The 18,756-nt window shown below is 39.7% G+C and overlaps 1 pseudogene across 1 annotated transcript; it reads left to right on the top strand.

Annotated features, from left to right (window-relative positions):
• Positions 1 to 526: 526 nt before the first annotated feature.
• On the top strand, positions 527 to 18,474 carry LOC309565522 (heterogeneous nuclear ribonucleoprotein D-like; annotated as a pseudogene). Its single transcript has 2 exons — positions 527 to 549; positions 17,483 to 18,474. The product of its transcript is annotated as a heterogeneous nuclear ribonucleoprotein D-like (transcript).
• The last annotated feature ends 282 nt before the right edge of the window (positions 18,475 to 18,756 follow it).

Here is an 18,756-nt window from a genome sequence, read left to right as displayed (position 1 = left end):
CTATATTCCTAGAAATATAGTAAGATTAAAAATGCAAGAAAGGGTTGATGGCACTGCCAGTGTATACCTGCTAATCCGTGTACTTTATAATGATGCTAAAATAAATGTGGAATATGGAATTAATAAAGTGTCTTGTGCTTCATAAATAAATGTTGAATATGAAATTAATAAAGTGTCATGTGCTTCATACTGATGAAAAAATCTGTGGTAAGTGCAAAAAATAGGTGATCCGGCTCTGTAAAAAATGCACAATCTTACTGGTGCCAACTCCCAATATAAATAGATAAATTAATTCCTAAGTGAGTAAACCATAAAAATGAGTAAAGTCATACCTAAAAAGATTAATAAAACTCTGGTGGATCAACCTAAAATCATATATTAATACATATGTGAACTGTGAAATTCTTAAAAAGTGCAAACTCTGCAATAAGAAGCATCAAATGTTGGCATAAACTGTGAAAACGCAGGTATATATATAAGTCACTAAAGATATAACATCAGAATTCCAGGTACTGGTTAGTCCGTAATGGCTATAGTCCTAGAGGAAAGGTGAGTCCCACTATAGTAAAACACTCCCTAAATTAGGGGTACAAAAAGTGACTGGTGCAGGTGCTCTGGCAGAAATTATGGTGGTGCTCGAGTGCCGGTGACCATTCAGTGCTCCCCGCACCCCTTGGACCGCACTCACCAGATTTTATCACCCCTGCAGGGGTATCAATGCCTTGGATAAATAATCCTGGGGGTCCCCTTGTTACTGTATCGCTAGTGTGGTCCAATATCCTGCCCGAGTCCTCCGTATCGGGGTCCTTGAAATTAGGGTCCACGGGTATATATGTGGGGGAAGAAGGCTTCACATAGAGTAGTACCGTTTTTTTAAAGGCTTTATTAAATCAAGAAATGGGTACTTACAAAGGTAAGGAATGAATAGGCAGGTAAAAACAATGATGGTTGCGCACTTCCGGGACACCGTGCGGGCCACGGTTCGGATATGCGTTCCACTTGGGTGGATGTGGCGCGATGAAGACGTCAATCGACGAAAAGTACGTAGAGCGTCATCGCGCCACATCCGCCCAAGTGGAACGCATATCCGAACCGTGGCCCGCAATGAAATTGGCTCTTTACCATGTGACCGGCTGTGTCCAATCACAGCCGGTCACAAATGTCAACAGAGAACACGGTAACTAGCTGTCACCGTGTTCTCCTCCTCACACACTGATCCTGTGTGAGGAAGAGAGTGTGGTAACAGCTAGTTACCAAATACAGTGCACCCCAAACACACTGATTGCCCCCCCCCAATAAAGAGTACCTGTCACTAGCCCATCAAAGTACCCGAGTACCTGTCACCAGCCCATCAGGTACTCTGATGACAGGTACTCGGGTACTCTGATGGGCTGGTGACAGGTACTCGGGTACTCTGATGACAGGTACTCGGGTACTCTGATGACAGGTACGCAGGTACTCTGATGACAGGTACTCGGGTACTCTGATGACAGGTACGCAGGTACTCTGATGACAGGTACTCGGATACTCTGATGACAGGTACTCGGGTACTCTGATGACAGGTACTCGGGTACTCTGATGACAGGTACTCGGATACTCTGATGACAGGTACTCGGGTACTCTGATGACAGGTACTCGGGTACTCTGATGACAGGTACTCGGGTACTCTGATGACGGATACTCGGGTACTCTGATGACAGGTACTCGGGTACTCTGATGATGGGTACTCGGGTATTCTGATGACAGGTACTCGGGTACTCTGATGACAGGTACTCGGGTACTCTGATGACGGGTACTCGGGTACTCTGATGATGGGTACTCGGGTACTCTGATGACGGGTACTCGGGTACTCTGATGACAGGTACTCGGGTACTCTGATGACGGGTACTCGGGTACTCTGATGACGGGTACTCGGGTACTCTGATGAAAGGTACTCGGGTACTCTGATGACGGGTACTCTGATGACGGATACTCGGGTATTCTGATGACAGGTACTCGGATACTTTGATTACGTGTCAACGGAGTACCCGTCATCAGAGTACCTGAGTACCTGTCACCTACCCATCAGAGTACCCGAGTACCTTCCACCTGCTCATCAGAGTACCTGACGCCTGAAGTACCCGAGTACTTGCCGCCTGCTCATCAGTACCCATCACTACTCATCAGTACTCATCAGTACCTATCACGTATCAGTACTGATCATTAGTACCCATCAGTACAGTATCACCTATCAGTATCAGTACTACTCATCAGTACCTATCACCTGCCTGTCACCTGCCCATCAGAGTACCCGAGTACCTGTCACCTGCCTATCGGAGTACCCGAGTACCTGCCACCTGCTCATCAGTACCAGAGTACCTGTCACCTGCCCAACAAAGTACCCGAGTACCTGTCACCCTTCATACAGCCACCATGTCCAAGTCCAAAAAGATTTATATACGTCCTCCGTTTAAACCTAAATACCGGTGTTATGGCAGCAGATAGCTGCCATAACCCTGGTATTTTTTTACACGGTGGACGGTTGGCTTTCCGATAAGGGTGGTCCCAGCGGCGGATTCGCCGTGGGTTCACCCTTCCGGGATGGCGGAAGAGGTGCCCCCCCCTCCCGCCGCGTCCGGTCCTTTTCCCCGCTTACCGGACCCGCCGGCAGCGGAGAAAACGATCCGGTCCCGGATCCTCACAGACAGGATGTCGAGTGAGGGCAAGCTTGCCCTCACTTGACTCTATGGTCTTGGAGGACCGGAGCTACGGAAAATGTTGTTGCCTAGCAACCGGTTTAAATGTCCTTTTTTTTTTTTTTTTTTCATTTTATATAATAATTTTTTTTTTTTCTATCTTTTAGTGTACTTGTGAGATCTGAGGACTTTTTGACCCCAGATCTCACAAAAAGAGGTCCTGTCGTGCCTTTTTCTATTACTAGTAATGTTTACATTTCTTGTAATAGAAATAAAAATGATCAATTTTTTTTTTTGTTAAACGGTGTAAAAATAAAAAATAATAAATAAAATAAATAGTAAAAAAAAAAAAAAAAAATTAAAGCGCCCTGTCCCCGTTAGCTCGCGCGCAGAAGCGACGCATGTGGAAACCCCGCCCACATATGTAAACGGTGTTCAAACCACACATGTGAGGTATCGCCGCGATCGTTAGAGCAAGGGGAATAATTTGAGCCCTAGACCTCCTCTGTAACTCAAAGATGGCAACCTGTAGAAATTTTTAAATTGTCGCCTATGGGGATTTTTAAGTACCAAAGTTTGTCGCCATTCCGTGAGCGTGCGCAATTTTGAAACATGACATGTTGGGTATCTATTTACTCGGCGTAACATTATCTTTCACATTATGGAAAAAAATTGGGCTAACTTTACTGGTTTCTTATTTTTTAATTAAAAAAAGTGAATTTTTTCCAAAAAAATTGCGTTTGGAAGACCGCTGCGCAAATACGGTGTGATAAAAAATATTGCAATAATCTCCACTTTAATCTCTAGGGTCTCTGCTAAAAAAATATATATAATGTTTGGGGGTTCTAAGTAGTTTTCTAGCAAAACAACTGATTTTAGCTTGTAAACGCCAAATGTCAAAAATAGGCCTAGGCAAGTGGCTAGGATGCATGATGATACGCCTTGGATGTTAGGCCCCTCTATATGGCTAGGCTGTGAAAAAGTCTCACACATGTGGTATTGCCATACTCAGGAGGAGTGGCAGAATGTATTTTGGGGTGTCATTTTTGCTGTGTATATGCTATGTGTTAGGAATATCCTATAAATTGACAACTTTGTGTAAAAAAAAAAAGTTTTTATTTTTTTCCCACATTTTCCAAAAACTTGTGGAAAAAAATGACATGTTCAAAGGACCCATAATGCCTCATAGAATATACGTTGGAGTGTTTGCTTTCCAAAATGGGGTCATTTTGTGGACTTTTCCATTGTATTGGTGCTCTAGGGCCTTGAAAAGTGTGATAGGTAGTAAGAAAGTTTTATGTGTATCTATGCTCCTAAAACGCCTTATGGTGCTACTTGGACGTGGAGTCTCTTTTTGTTTCCAGGCTGTGTAAAAGGCTCACACATGTGGTATCACCATACTCAGAAGGAGTAACAGAATGAATTTTGGGGTGTCATTTTTGCTGTGTACATGCTATGTGTTAGAAATAGCTTATAAATTGACAACGTTTTGGGAAAAAAAAGAAAAACATTTTTTTTTCTTCATTTTCCCAAGAATTGTGGGAAAACATTATAACTTCAAAAAACTCACCATGCCTCTTACTAAATACCTTGGACTGTCTACTTTACAAAAAGGGGTCATTTGGGGGGTATTTGTACTGTCCTGACATTTCAGGGCCTCAAGAAAGGAGATAGGCAGTCAGTACATCTGGTGTGATCAATTTTCAGTAATTGGTATCATCGCTTCTAGACTCAATAACTTTCACACAGACTAAATAATATACACTAATTTGGGTTAATTTTACCAGAGATATGTAGCAGTATAAATTTTGGCCCAAATGTATGAAGAAAAATTAATTTTTTGCAAAATTGTATAATAGAAACTAAAAAAAAGTGGGTTTTTTTTCAAACTTTTTGCTCTTTTTTTGCTTATATCATGAAGAAAAAAAAACCCAGTTGTGATCAAATACCACCAAAAGAAAGCTCTATTTGTGTGAAAAAAATGATAAAAATTTTGTTTGGTTACAGTGTAGCGTGACTGAGCAATTGTCATTCAAAGTGTGAGAGTGCTGAAAGCTGAAAATTGGTCTGGGAAGGAAGGGGGTCTAACTGCTCTGTATGGAAGTGGTTAAAGAGGAACTATACCCACCTCAGCTCAAGTGATGTGGCATATACATAACCTGCCAGGATGGTGGCTAGAAAAAAGGAGTGTAAATAGTATAGTATAGTTATATAATAGTTATATAATAGTATAGTGTGGTGATGTGCACAATAAAAACAAATAAAATGAAAAGTGGTAAAAAGGTAAAAAAATCTGTAAAAAAAAAAAAAAGAAAAGATTGAATAGCCAAAGACAACCACATGGTACAATTATGAATAGTGAAAGTGACCTGCACAGCTAAATTTAAAGGACCCACATGTGAAACTAAGTGTATTGGTTATAAAGTATAAATGCAACTTGGTGAGGCAGTGACAACAGTGCATGGGATTACCCCAGTAGTGGAAGATCAAATCAGGTCAAAAAAGTAAGTATGTGTGACAAATAGAGGGAAACCTTTTATACCTATCAGTACCAAAAATAATGCTGACCAAAAAAAAGTGTGTCCATCTACTTGAGAGGCATTGCATAGACTGGTGTCTGAGCCCTCCTATTTATAGTCCTGCAGGTCCATCACAGGATACCCCCAACACCAGGTGGACGCCCAGGAGAAGGGTGGTTCTCAAAATGCGCTGGCCCTGGGGTTTTGTTTTGCAGATTGAAATCACCTATGCCACTTACAGCTTCTAAACGCTTGTGTGTGCATGAGGCCATAGAATAATATGAAGAGGTGTTTTTAACCTGCAAAAAAAAAATGTCTGGCGCTCATAAAAGCTGGTAAAATGCCATGTGTGCATGAGTCCTAAAAGGTGTCCTTTTTATATACCAAAAGGTTGTTTCTATTGCTGACCGCAATGACTGACACACCATTCTGTTTTGTAATCAAAATGATCCAAAAATGTAAATAGTAAAAAAATGCTAAGTTTTATATGGTAACTAGCTGTCCACCCAAGGTCTTAAATATATTTCAATATCGTACACATAACATTGCATCAGAGGTTTATTATTCATCCACATGCATTAGGGGGTATACTAGTATTCTATGGAGGACAACTTTGAACTCATAGGCCTCACTATACATTGATCAGCCATAACTTCATGTGAATAACATTGATTATCTCTTTACAATGGCATCTGAAAGTTGTGGGTTATATTAAGCAGTTAGTAAACATTCCCTGAAGTTGATGTATTGAAAGCAGAAAAATGGGCATCGCAGTTTGTTGTTTGAGACTTTGCCATTAACCAGTCAGGGTGCCCATGGTATAAAAGAAGAAAATGGTTGCACACCACCACGGAATCCAATGAAGGGAAGTTCCTTTATTCACATAAGTGGTACAAGGTACAGCAGGGTAGGACAGTAGACGTGTTTCACACGACTGCTACGTGCTTGTTCACTACCAATGGTGACCCATGTCCACACCCAAGACACCTACAATAGGCATGTGAGCATTAAAATTGGATCGCAGAGTAATGAAAGAAGCTGGCCTGGTCTGATGAATCACAATTTTTTTTTTTTACATCATATGGATGGTTGGTTGCTTGCAGAGATGTATAGTAACTAAGTAGAACTACTTCACTACTGTACTTAAGTACCGAAAGGCGGTATCTGTACTTTCCTAGAGTAGAATTTTTTTCTCCTACTTCCACTTTTACTTCACTACATTTTTTCGATGATTTCAATACTTCTACTCCGATATTTTTTTTTTGTGCAGCATAGTTACTCGTTACTATTATAAAAATTACCACTGCCAGAACAGTAGATGGCAGGTTTCATGAAGCTCAAAACATGTGTATTATCAGCGCATACGAAAATAAATGCTACTGTATGTATAAATAAAAGCTGCATTTGAAATAATAAAAAACAATATCATGTTCAAACTTTTGACTTCTTTCTTTAATAACTACATAACACAGTACTGGTACTTTTACTTTCAGTACTTGAGTAGCATTTTTTTTTTCAAAACTACTGGTACTTTTACTTTCAGTACTTGAGTAGCAAAATGTTTTAAAAAACTACTTGCAATACTTAAGTACAAAAAATGTTGAATACTTTAGTACTTCTACTCAAGTCACTTTTTGATTGAGCACTTGTACTTTTACTCAAGTATGGGTTTCGAGTACTTTATACAACTCTGGTTGCTTGTGCTTCTCTAAAGCCCCGTACACACGTACCGATCGTCGTCATACAAACGTCGGCGGACGAAAGATCTGCCGATTGTACGCTTGTTAGTATGGTGCCTCCGACAGCTGTCTGCGCACATTCTGCGGACAAGAGTCTTTCTTGCAAACATGAAAATTTTTGTATGCCGACACCAGAACGGACGATTGTTCGCCAGTCAGTACAGAATTCTGCCGACAGACCGCAGATTTGCAAGACTGGGCATGCTCAGAAAAGAAAAAACACAGGGAAAGTTAATCATTACATGACATCACTTCTGCAGTTGGCTGTAGTCGGCGGACAAAATTCTTGGGCAGTCTTTGCACTTTTCAACAGACACCGACATCCCGGGGAGAAAAGACGAACGTTTGTATGCCGACGATCGGTACGTGTGTACGGGGCTTTACCTGGAGAAGAAATGGCACCAGCATGCACTATGGGAAGAAGGCAAGCCAGGGGAGTGTGATACTTTGGGCAATGTTCTGCTGGAAAACCTTGGGAAGCTTTGTAGCATAGGGTTAACTTATGAACAGTAATGAACATTAGTATTTGAATACTTAATAGTAGATTCAAATATTTTCAACAATGCCTTTACATGTATATGACTAGTTAAGGATTCCATATTTTGTTCCTGTAGAAAATGATCCTTCCTTTCTTTATTCATTCATTTTAGCATACACCAATCACTGAAGAGACAGAGGCCTGGAGACTTTCCTATGAATGGCTGTCCTTTTTTGGTTTTAAGTGATTACATTTAAATGGGCATATTTGGGTATGATAAGTAGAAGCTGGGCAGGTCCTTCTGTATATCACCTTCACAAAATGATCACCAACAATACATTTACAGCACATGTACCACACCAGACTGAGCTCTGGCTGATCATCGTTCAGGTGAATTTTATCATTCCTTTTCACCCTACAAGTAATGAACAAATTCACAGCTTATTACTTTGGACTTGATCTCTGGCAAAACAGTGCTGGAACAAACAATTTGATTTGTCAACATCTTTACATGGCCTCCTCAATCACTGTCACAAATCCAAATTTAAAGCACAAAGTGCATTTGACTGCAGAACCTCAGACTGATTAGAAGTCGGAGCTCAGTGAATTGCAGCAGACAGGACAACAATCAGATTATTAACTCCACTTGAAAATACTCTCTACTGTCTGGGATTAGCATGCATATTTTGATATAGATCGATAAGCAATCTCCTTCCTATAAGAAATGCCTGCAACATTCATTTGGCTGATCAAAGGTGCATATCAGTTAGCTGTGACAGCTGGCTATTGTTTCCTTCTTTCTTTACAGCAGAGTCTCTATTAAAAAAATGTTCCCGCCTTCTCCCTTAATAGGAAAAAGTCAGCAGTCAACAAATTCCATCTACTTTTTCATGGTAAAGGAAAAATAATAATGTACTGTGGCTGTGGATGTAGCATCTGTAAAAATCATTACAGGTCTTATCTAATGCATACTGCTCTAAAAAAAAAAAAATGATATAGCTTTTCCACTATGGCCTTCTTGTTTGTTGTTCAAATATCTGGCCTGGCAGTTTTACTAGAAATAAGTGTACTGTAGAGGTGACACTTTAGGGGTTATGGTATACTTCCATGGTATACCTCTGTAAATGTTCATCTGCAGCCACAGTAAGGTAACATAATAGGGTTCCTGGCTATTCTAAAACTGAACATTGGAGTGTGCAGCCTATTGCATTAGGGTGTGCACCCCAGAGCAAAAACACACATGCATGTTTATCAGCAGAGCAGTGGATGGTGTCAGTGGAGCAAAGACTGATGTCACTAGTTCTTTATTGTTATTATTTTTGTATTATGTTTTACAATTTTATTATTTTTAATAATTTTTACAATATTTTTAAAATTTGTTTTAGATTTTTTTTTTTTAGGAGCCCCTTTATTTAGGCTTTGAAATATTAAGGGTTTCAAAGGACCCCTAATGTCCCACTTTTGAGGCAGAGAAAGAAACTGATTACAGAGATTCCCCGCTCCCTTTATTTGCAGCCTGCAGTAAACATAGTTTACTATGCTTCAGTTAAAGGGTAACTCCACTTTTGAGGGGGAAAAAAGAGAAAATAAAGAAAAAACAATATAGCGTATACAATTGCGACACAAATCATATTGTAGTTGAATGTTATTCAAAATGACCTTTCCTTTTCAATCTGCAGCTGTTGTCATTTTCTGAAAATGCTATGCAATATGGCTACCTGGAGCTGTTCTGTACACAGAATGTGTACTGACCACACCCCAGAAACATCATTTCCTGCTTGTGTGATTGGCTCACCAATTTTCCCAGAAGTCTGCCTAGGTTGAAAAGTCAGATTTCTGGCATCCCCTGCAACAATGTAATTTTGGGTGAAATACTCCCAATAGGAACACGTCTAAAGGGATGCAGGCCCAGCAGCTTTCCTCATTAGAGCCCTGCAGCTGCCACAGCTAATAGATAATTATGAAAACACTCCCATTTGACCCACTCAGCACAGAGGCACAGAGGAACAAACAATGATTTCACCAGAATAACAAAAGGTAGGAATCTGCAACAAAGTTTGTTAAAATCCCTGTAATGTACAGAGATCACCCAGAGGGTAATGTTTTTTTCTCAACAAAAGAGGAGTTACGCTTTAAAAATGAAGACAGGAGCAATCAGTACAGTGTTCATTCAGAAAATGAAGAAGCTGGTTGATTAAATATTTACCAGCCCCCTCCCCATTCCTGAGAGGAGAGGAGGAAAGCTGGCAGCACTGCAGGGGGGGGGGGCAGGAATCAGGGGGAATCAACACTGCATGGGGTTATTAGGGTGTGCCCAGGCACACCCAGCACACCCTCTGCGCATGCCTATGAAACTGAAGAATGGTATGGATAACTGTATAATTTTAAAATAATTACTTAAAGTGGTATTAAACCAAAAATAAAACATTTATTATATTGGAGCTTACCAATTCATAGATTTGAGGCTACATTTGTTTTCTTTTTTAGGCTTACTTTCTTTTATTTTCACCTGGTGATCCAGCTAGTTAGGCCCCGTTCACATACAAGCGACTCTACTTTGCACCGCGACCTCGGAGGTCGCGGTGCGAGCAGCGCGCCGCGACCTCGGAGCGGCCGCCACGGACTTCATAACATTGAAGTCTATGGCGGTCGCCTCCAGGCCGCCCCAAAGAAGCTCCGAACCCTTTTTCTAAGTCGGAGCGACTTGTGTCACTCCTATTAGAACGGGTCCGCAGCTTCCCTATGGAAGGCGACCTACAGCGACCTGTGAGGCGACCAGGTCGCCTCACAGGTCGCCTTAGTGTGAACGGGGGCTAAGTCTTGTTTTTTTGTTTTTGTTTTTTTTACAACAGAACAAGCAGGCCTGCAGACGTAGCAGTTAGAAGGTATAAACAAACTCACTGATGAGGGGGGGGGGGGGGCTTTCAATGATCAGTGTTTATTTATTTATATAAAACTTTTATCTCAAAAGGAAAAAAAAATAGTTTGCTGTAACTATAACGTTTTAGCTGGGGTTTGGCTAAAACTTGTTTAGTGCATTTATTTCTGCTAATACATCTAATACTCTCCACCCAGATTAACAATGCTGCTGTCTAAATGTATCTCTTCTGCTTTTTCAACCAGAGTGTAGGCACTTTATTACAGGAGGTGTGTTACTGGCCAGATCACCAGGTGAAAACAGAGGTCAAGAAAGCCTGAAAAAGAAAATGAATGCAGCCATCACAGCTAATGATTGGTTAGCTGCAATACATTATATTTTTTTGTTTTTTGGTTTAATACCTCTTTAAACTACTATATATTACTTACTTGTATAAGGATTTTAAATCTATTTGGTTTAGCTTTGCCATTTTTTGATTCATAGGACAATGTATGGAGAGGAGAAGAATGGGTGTTGTAGTGCAGATAGCATGCTGCAGTGAGAAGTGAGCATGATTTATCTAAAGCAGTCATGGCTCAATATTTGTGGCTAAACCAATGTGATTTAGTCATAATAAACATGGTAAAGCAGAGCCCATTTCATTATATTATAATAATGTAATAATTATAATAATATTTTATTCTAGGAAAAGTAAAATGAGAAATCTAGAAATAAAGTTAAATCTTTGGAAAGTAAAGTTAGCCTATAGTTTCTCAATGATAGTAATCATTGATAGTCAATCATAGTTCTTCAATGATAGTTGAAAGTAAAGTTCATTGTTAGTTCTTTTATAATGGTAATAAAATTGTCTTTGGTACAAAGTAAGGGGAAGTCACTACAATAAAGAATTATTATTTTTTTTTTGCATGCTCTGTATAAAATTAGCATACATTTTTACTTTAACAAAACACATTTACGTATTTGGAAAAAACAGCAAAACAAGTAAACATATAAAGGTTACAAGCAAAAATAGTACAAAAAAGGAAATGGCATGCTGTTCAAAGAGAATTATAAGACATTACCCATCACAAGACTCTAAAAGATATCATGTAAATACAGCATAGAATTTTTCAAATCCCATAAAATATTTAGTGAAAATAAATGTTAGGTGATAACATACACATATACAATAATAATAAAGGTCCAAAAAATGTCCTAAAATAGTAAAGTCCACTTCAAGGACACAAATCAAAATGTGAAAAAATTATTTCCATTTTATTTATTCATTTAAGTCTGTTTTTTCCCCAAAAAAATTGCATTTGAAAACTGCTGCGCAAAAAACCATGTGATATAAAAAAATTGCTATTTTATTTTCTATTCTCTGCTAATATATTTATATATATATATATATATATATATATATATATATATATATATATATATATATATATATATATATATATATATATAATGTTTGGGGGTTCTAAGTAATTTTCTAGCAACAAAATAGATTTTTACATATATGAGAGAAGCATCTGAATTGACCTGATTTTAGAAGGTTAAATTTAAAAAATGTTTACAATAACTGGTTTGAAAGATAAGACATTATAATAGTTTTATAGAAAATCATATATATCACTTGGCACTTAAACGCTTCTAGGTCTTTTTACCAGTAAAAAATTAAGAAATTATTTTTTTCTTTTTTTTTTACATACTGTCACCAGTGCAGTGCAACATCATCATATATTGGGCGTGGCAAGGATCAGGGACACTGACTGGTGGCAGTTTTAAAAAAAAAATTCTATCTTTTATTAAATATACTGTATATTTTTTAACTTTTTTTTTAACACACTTTAGCCAGAGCAATATAATGTTACCATAGTAACATTGTACTACTCTGGGGAAGTGATTAGTAATTTTTTTTTTTTACACATTATGTTTGCATATAGCAGTGCATCATTACATATATTCACATATATGCTATATGCAAGCATTTTTCTGAATGAAATCGATTCATTCAGTTTGTTTCATTGTGATTAGCTAATCACATGGTACAGATGGGCTGTGATTGGCCAAGTCTGTATCATGTGATCGCATTGACCAATCACAGCTAGCGCCACAATTGTATACAATGGATGACTTAAAAGTAGCCATCCATTGTTTACAACTGTCATGTGACTTGCTGTAATTGGTTACAGCCATCACATGGTACCTGCAGAGGGCCGTCTTTAACGCAGGGCAAAAAGGGCAGCTGCCCAGGGCCCAATCGTTGTCATGGGGCCCAAAGCAGCTGCTCCTTCTGCCCGCAAATAGCATATACCCCGATGATGGCCTTGTCCAGGGATTGCAGCTTTGGGCTCAATAGTGTTGCTGCGGTTCCTAGACCCTCACTCTGCACCTTCGGCCGAAAGTTCTGAGGCTTCTCTGTGGAGGTGACTGCAGTGGAGTACCAAGGGGAGGTGCGGGGGGGGGCGCCGGATGCCGCGCACTGAGGGGTGTCAGGCTGGTGGGTGTCAGGGGTGTAGGGTTAGTGCAGTGTTCCTGAACTGTGATTGGTCTTATCTTCCTAGAAGTGCTGTGTGTCGGAACGGTGTGAATCTCAAGAATGGATTGATACAGTGGCGTATTTTGGTTTTGTGCTGCCCTAGGCAAGACTAAAATTGGGCGCCCCCCCCCCATGTAAATTTGCCCCACTCCTTTTTTAACGGATGTGACTCTCTCCAAAATTTAAGGACTACAAGTCCCAGCATGAACCCCTGAGATCTCACGAGGGGGTGAGAGGGGTCGGAAGAGAGAGAGAGAGGGGGTGGGTGAGGGAGGGAGAGAGAGGGGGGGTGGGTGAGGGAGGGAGCGAGAGAGAGAGAGAGGGGGATGAAAGAGAGAGCAAACAAGGGGAGAATAGATCTGCCACGTAAATTATCCATATAAAACGGTATAATAAATATAACATATATGTTAATTATATAAATAAAATAAATACACTGATAATATATCCAACAATAATTTATAAATAACAAATTTATTATGACATCTAAATCTCTATGGGTACATAATCTTTTCATTACAAAATTTAAGACCCAAACCATGGGGACCCATAAAGAGATGACATAATCAAATATATAGTTTACAATTCATGATATATACAATCACATACAGAGATATAATTAATAGGTACTATAATATAATTCATTGGCATGAAACTAGATATACTAATGACATATCCAAAATAATAATTAATAAGTAACTGATTTAATATAACACCATCTTCTCTGATTTATGCAGTCTTTCAATATAAGAAGCTTGGATAGAAGTGTCTGAGTAATTGTAGGCTCGACGCGTTTCATGGACCTCCGTCCACTCATCAGGAGCTTTAGAGATAGATTGTGTATCTATAAATACAAATCTAAGTTAGACCTACGAACTAATATGGAAAGGGGGAAGGGAAGAAGAAAATATATATACATGTATCTATGTGGGGATAATAAATGAAATATACACTACCTTCAGTAGTGTCATATATTTAGAGAGATCCAATCCTAGGGAGGAGGGGCCGGGCTGAGCCGAAAAATGCCTAACCTGAAAGAGAAAGAGAGAGAGAGGGAGGGGGGTGAGAGAGAGAAGGGGGGTGAGAGAGAGAGAGAGAGAGCGAGAGAGAGGGGGGATGAGAGAGAAAGAGAGAGGTGTGAGAGAGGGAGGGGGGATGAGAGAGGGGGATGAGAGTGGGGGGGTGAGAGGGGGGATGAGAGAGAGGGATATAAGAGAGAGAGGGGGGTGAGAGAGGTGGCTCTAGCTACCAGTGGCCAATAGAGTCTCAGGTGGAGGGGGGTGGATTTTTTGCTGCCCCCCTGCAAAGTGCCGCCCTAGGCCTGGGCCTTGTTGGCCTAGGCCAAAATACAGCACTGGATTGATAGAAATACATATCACTTAAACGCTTTCTGCTCTGTGCAGTTTAGAGCTGTAAGGCCTTGTTGCGCCCCTCGTGTAACTTTATGACATTACAATTTTTCAACTAGAAATCTCTGCGAGTATTATGTGATGGACACTTCTTTAACGATAATAGACAGTATAGACATCACTAGGAGGTGACATAAACAATGCAAGAAGGATAAATCCACACTACAAGCATGAAGGAAAAAACAAAAAAAAAATTGGGTTCCTGCCTTTTATGTCTAGTTTTTATTTCAATTTAAAAAATTTTAAAAAAATTGTTACGTTTCATGGAGCTATGACTGTATCTTGCCTTGTCAAAAGAACGCTCTAAACAGTGCACACAACAAGAAAATGATGGCCGCACTCCCATAAGATGCAATGTAATTTATTCAGGAGATGTTAAAAGCAAGCATAGATGATGTACAGGCATAAGGCAGGGGAATAAAGGTGACGCGTTTCACACAACTAGCATGCTCCGTCAAAACCATACAGGTGCAACCACTGACACAGATATATAGATATATATATATAGATATATATATATCTATATATATAGATAGATATAGCAAATATTCCTATTCTCAGGAACATGCATACCATAGATTTATCAATATCGTAGCATACAAATGTTTCCATAACACCACATAGGATAAATTATTATAAACCATATCTACAATAAGTAATGATAGGAAACAAATCAATGGGTAAATCATAGAAATGGATCAAATCCCATTCAAAGCTTAAACCCACTGGTATTATCATTCCCAAGGAAAAAATCCACAATACCTTCCATTTACACAATATCCTAAAATTATCTCCCCCACTCCTATGGGTACTAATCTTCTCTATTCCCTGTATCTGTAACAATGAGGTATCTCCACCATGTGCCCCATTAAAGTGCCTCATCACATTGGTATTGTGTTCCTTTTCAATGTCATAAACATGATCGTGTAAACGATCCAGAAGTCCCCTAGTCGTGTGACCAACATATTGTATTGCACATGCCTTACAAGTGATCAAATAGATCACATTTTTGTATTACAGTTAATGAAGGTCTTGAGTTTGAAAGTTCTGCAATTCACAGTGGAAACAAACTGGCTACTTTTAATTAAATGAGGACAACATGGGCAGTTGTTTGCTCCACATTTAAACATACCTGTGAAATCTAGTCATGTTCCACTGCGAGAATTAAAATCACTAGGAGATCCTGCGCAACCTCAAAAAATGGCCCACTGGAATGCCGGAGGTCACATGATTTGGGTGCCCAGAATCTGCGGAGAAAAGGGTATTCCCTGACAGGGGCTTCCTATAAAGGTTGAATGTAATGCGACCATCCTTGTTTGATAGAACAACATCTAAAAAAGGAACCAATCTACTGTCCATATGCCCCGTAAACTGTAGATTAAAATTATTATTATTAAAATACCGTAGAAATTGTTTCAAAGTGCCTACAGAGTGGGAACAGTAGATTGTCAATGGTAGAATCTGATAGCTGAACGAAATGAGTTGGTATCCCCACAAATGCGCACCCTCTCCCACCATTCCATGTAAAGGTTGACGAGAGAGCATGAAAAAGAGCACCCATGGATGGTCCGCATTTCTGGAGATAAAAAGTGTTGTCAAAGGAGAAAAAATGATGAGTTAATAGATAATCTCTGCCTTCAACTCCGCTTGTCAGCGTCCACTGGACCTCCTGGCTCAGCACCACACTTCTGGCTCAGGTCTTGATTTTGAAAGTTCTGCAATTTGCAGTGGAAACATACTGGCTATTTTTAATTAAATGAGGACAACATGGGCAGTTGTTTGCTCCACATTTAAACGTACCTGTGAAATCTAGTCATGTTCCACTGCGGATGCGAGAATTAAAATCACTAGGAGTTAGAGCGTTAGCCAAGGAGGGAGCTCGTCATGATACTGTTTCTAACCCCTTTAGATAGGATCTTTTTATAGCAATCATCATCATAGAGAATGGATATGTGGCATTCTATTATCCTCCTGATTTTACTGAATGTCAAACTGTAAGCAGTGGAGAAGATAGGGATGTCCTCCAGGTTGGGCTTAGGTCCTTTCTTATGTAGTCATTTTTCTCTAGATGTACCTTAAACAATATCTATCGCTCTTCAAAGTACATTTGACTTGTATACCCTGGCACAAAACCTGTCATATATCTCCTCCTTCTCTTGTTGGAAATCACCCTCCTCGCTGCAGATCCTGCGCAACCTCAAAAAATGGCCCACTGGAATGCCGCGGGTCACATTATTTGGGTGCCCAGAATCTGCGTAGAAAAGGGTATTCCCTGACAGGGGCTTCCTATAAAGGTTGAATGTAATGCGACCATCCTTGTTTGATAGAACAACATCTAAAAAAGGAACCAATCTACTGTCCATATGCCCTGTAAACTGTAGATTAAAATTATTATTATTCAAATACTGTAGAAAATTTTTCAAAGTGCCTACAGAGTGGGAACAGAATCTGATAGCTGAACAAAATTAGTTGGTATCCCCACAAATGCGCACCCTCTCCCACTATTCCATGTAAAGGTTGGCGAGAGAGCATGAAAAAGAGCATCCATGGATGCTCCGCATTTCTGGAGATAAAAAGTGTTGTCAAAGGAGAAAAAATGATGACTTAATAGATAATCAAGGCATTCCAAAAAGTATTCTTTGATTAAAGGTGACTACCTACTGTGATTGTACTGAAAGTACTCAATAACAGCATGTAAACCTAATGTGGGTGGTATCGAAGAGTACAGACTGGACTCATCACACACAATCCATAAATCTCCTTCCAAATGTTTAGTGTCCCTTAAAAAGCTTGGTAAATTCCTGACTAATGGCTGCAACTGACAGTCAATCCAAAAACCCACAGCGGGGTGAGTCCCTTGTGGGTCTTAGGGAAATGGTAGAACACTGGATTAATGGGAAACTTCAGAACCATGGCCTAACCCTCTTTCACAGAGAGGATACCTAATTTAACTCCTTTGTGAAATAATGTACCCAAAAATGTTTTATACTTAACAGTGGGATTCCCTTTTAATTTAGTATAGGTCCTCTCATCTGACAGCTGACAAATTGCTTCCTCTTGATTCGTAGAGGCGTCTTAAACAACCACCAATCCACCCTTCTCAGAACTCTTAATTACTATGGAGGAGTCCTGATTCAAAGCCCTAGGGAAATTGCGCTCCTCCACAGTAAGATTGTCATTGTAAATGTACCCCTTATTGCTTGTATTGGATGCTAATCTAGTGAGCTTCTTTTCAACAGTTTTCTGAAATAAATTAATAGATTTGCCTCTGGCTTTTCCCTTATTGTCTGTGGCGGAGACGGGTCAGGTCTCTTCCTTGTAGGCTTTGTGGCTAGCTGTCAGTCTTGGTGCTGGTACAGCAACGTGGAATACTCTGAAGGAGCCAAGATCAACTCCAGCAAAAACCAACAAGATGATGGGAAAATGTTTATTGGAGGGCTCAGCTGGAACACAAGCAAAAAAGATCTTACAGAATACCTGTCAAGATTCGGAGAAGTGGTTGACGAATAAACAGTGCACGATTAATACTGATCCGGTCACTGGATGATCAAGGGGTTTTGGCTTTGTTCTCTTCAAAGATGCTATGAGTATAGACAAAGTACTTGAGCTGAAGGAACACAAACTTGATCGAAAACATATTGATCCTAAAAGAGCAAAGGCATTGAAAGGCAAAAAGCCTCCCAAGAAAGTCTTTGTTGGTGGCCTAAGCCCTGATACTACTGAGGAACAGATCAAGGGCTACTTTGGTGGTATTGGTGAAATTGAGAACATTGAACTTCCGATGGACACAAAGACCAATGAAAGGAGAGGGTTCTGTTTCATCACATACACAGATGAGGAACCAGTAAAGAGGTTGTTGGAAAACCAATATGACCAAATCAGGCTCAGGGAAGTGTGAAATCAAAGTTGCACAGCCTAAAGAAGTCTACAGACAACAGCAACAGAAGCAACAACAAAAAGGAGGAAGAGGTGCATTGACAGGACAAGGTGGTGAAAGGGGAGAGGCAGAGGTCAAGGTCAGAACTGGAATCAAGGTTACAATAACTGCTACGATCAAGGATATGGAGGCTATGGAAGCAACTCTTACAATAATTTGTACAACAATTATAGTGGATATGACTATTCAAACTATAACTATGGAAACTATGGTGGATACAATCAAGGTTACGCAGACTACAGTGGCCAGCAAAGCCCATATGGCAAGGCATCTAGAGGAGGTGGAAGTTACCAAAATAACTATCAGACTTATTAATGGCTTATTAATGGCATTTACAATCGCATCACATCAGGTAGCTATGGCTAAGGATCAGCTACAGGCTTTCATCCAGACTGGGAGTTTACAATTTTCTCTTATGAAGACTTTGGGTACAGGACACGCTTGTGTCTTGATGTAAATAGCATCTGGTCCCCTCAACCCTTTTTCTTTTCCTCCATGATCTATCCACTTCATCTGTGTATACATTGATTTTATGTTCCCCCTTAATTTTATGTTTAAAAATGTAATTTTTTGATATTCATTGCAGTGTGTCCAGTG

The sequence above is a fragment of the Pelophylax lessonae genome (assembly GCF_965119305.1).
Source record: "Pelophylax lessonae genome assembly, chromosome: 10".
NCBI lineage: Eukaryota > Metazoa > Chordata > Amphibia > Anura > Ranidae > Pelophylax > Pelophylax lessonae.
Note: the sequence above shows the minus strand (reverse complement) of the source record. Positions and strands in the feature narration are given on the sequence as shown.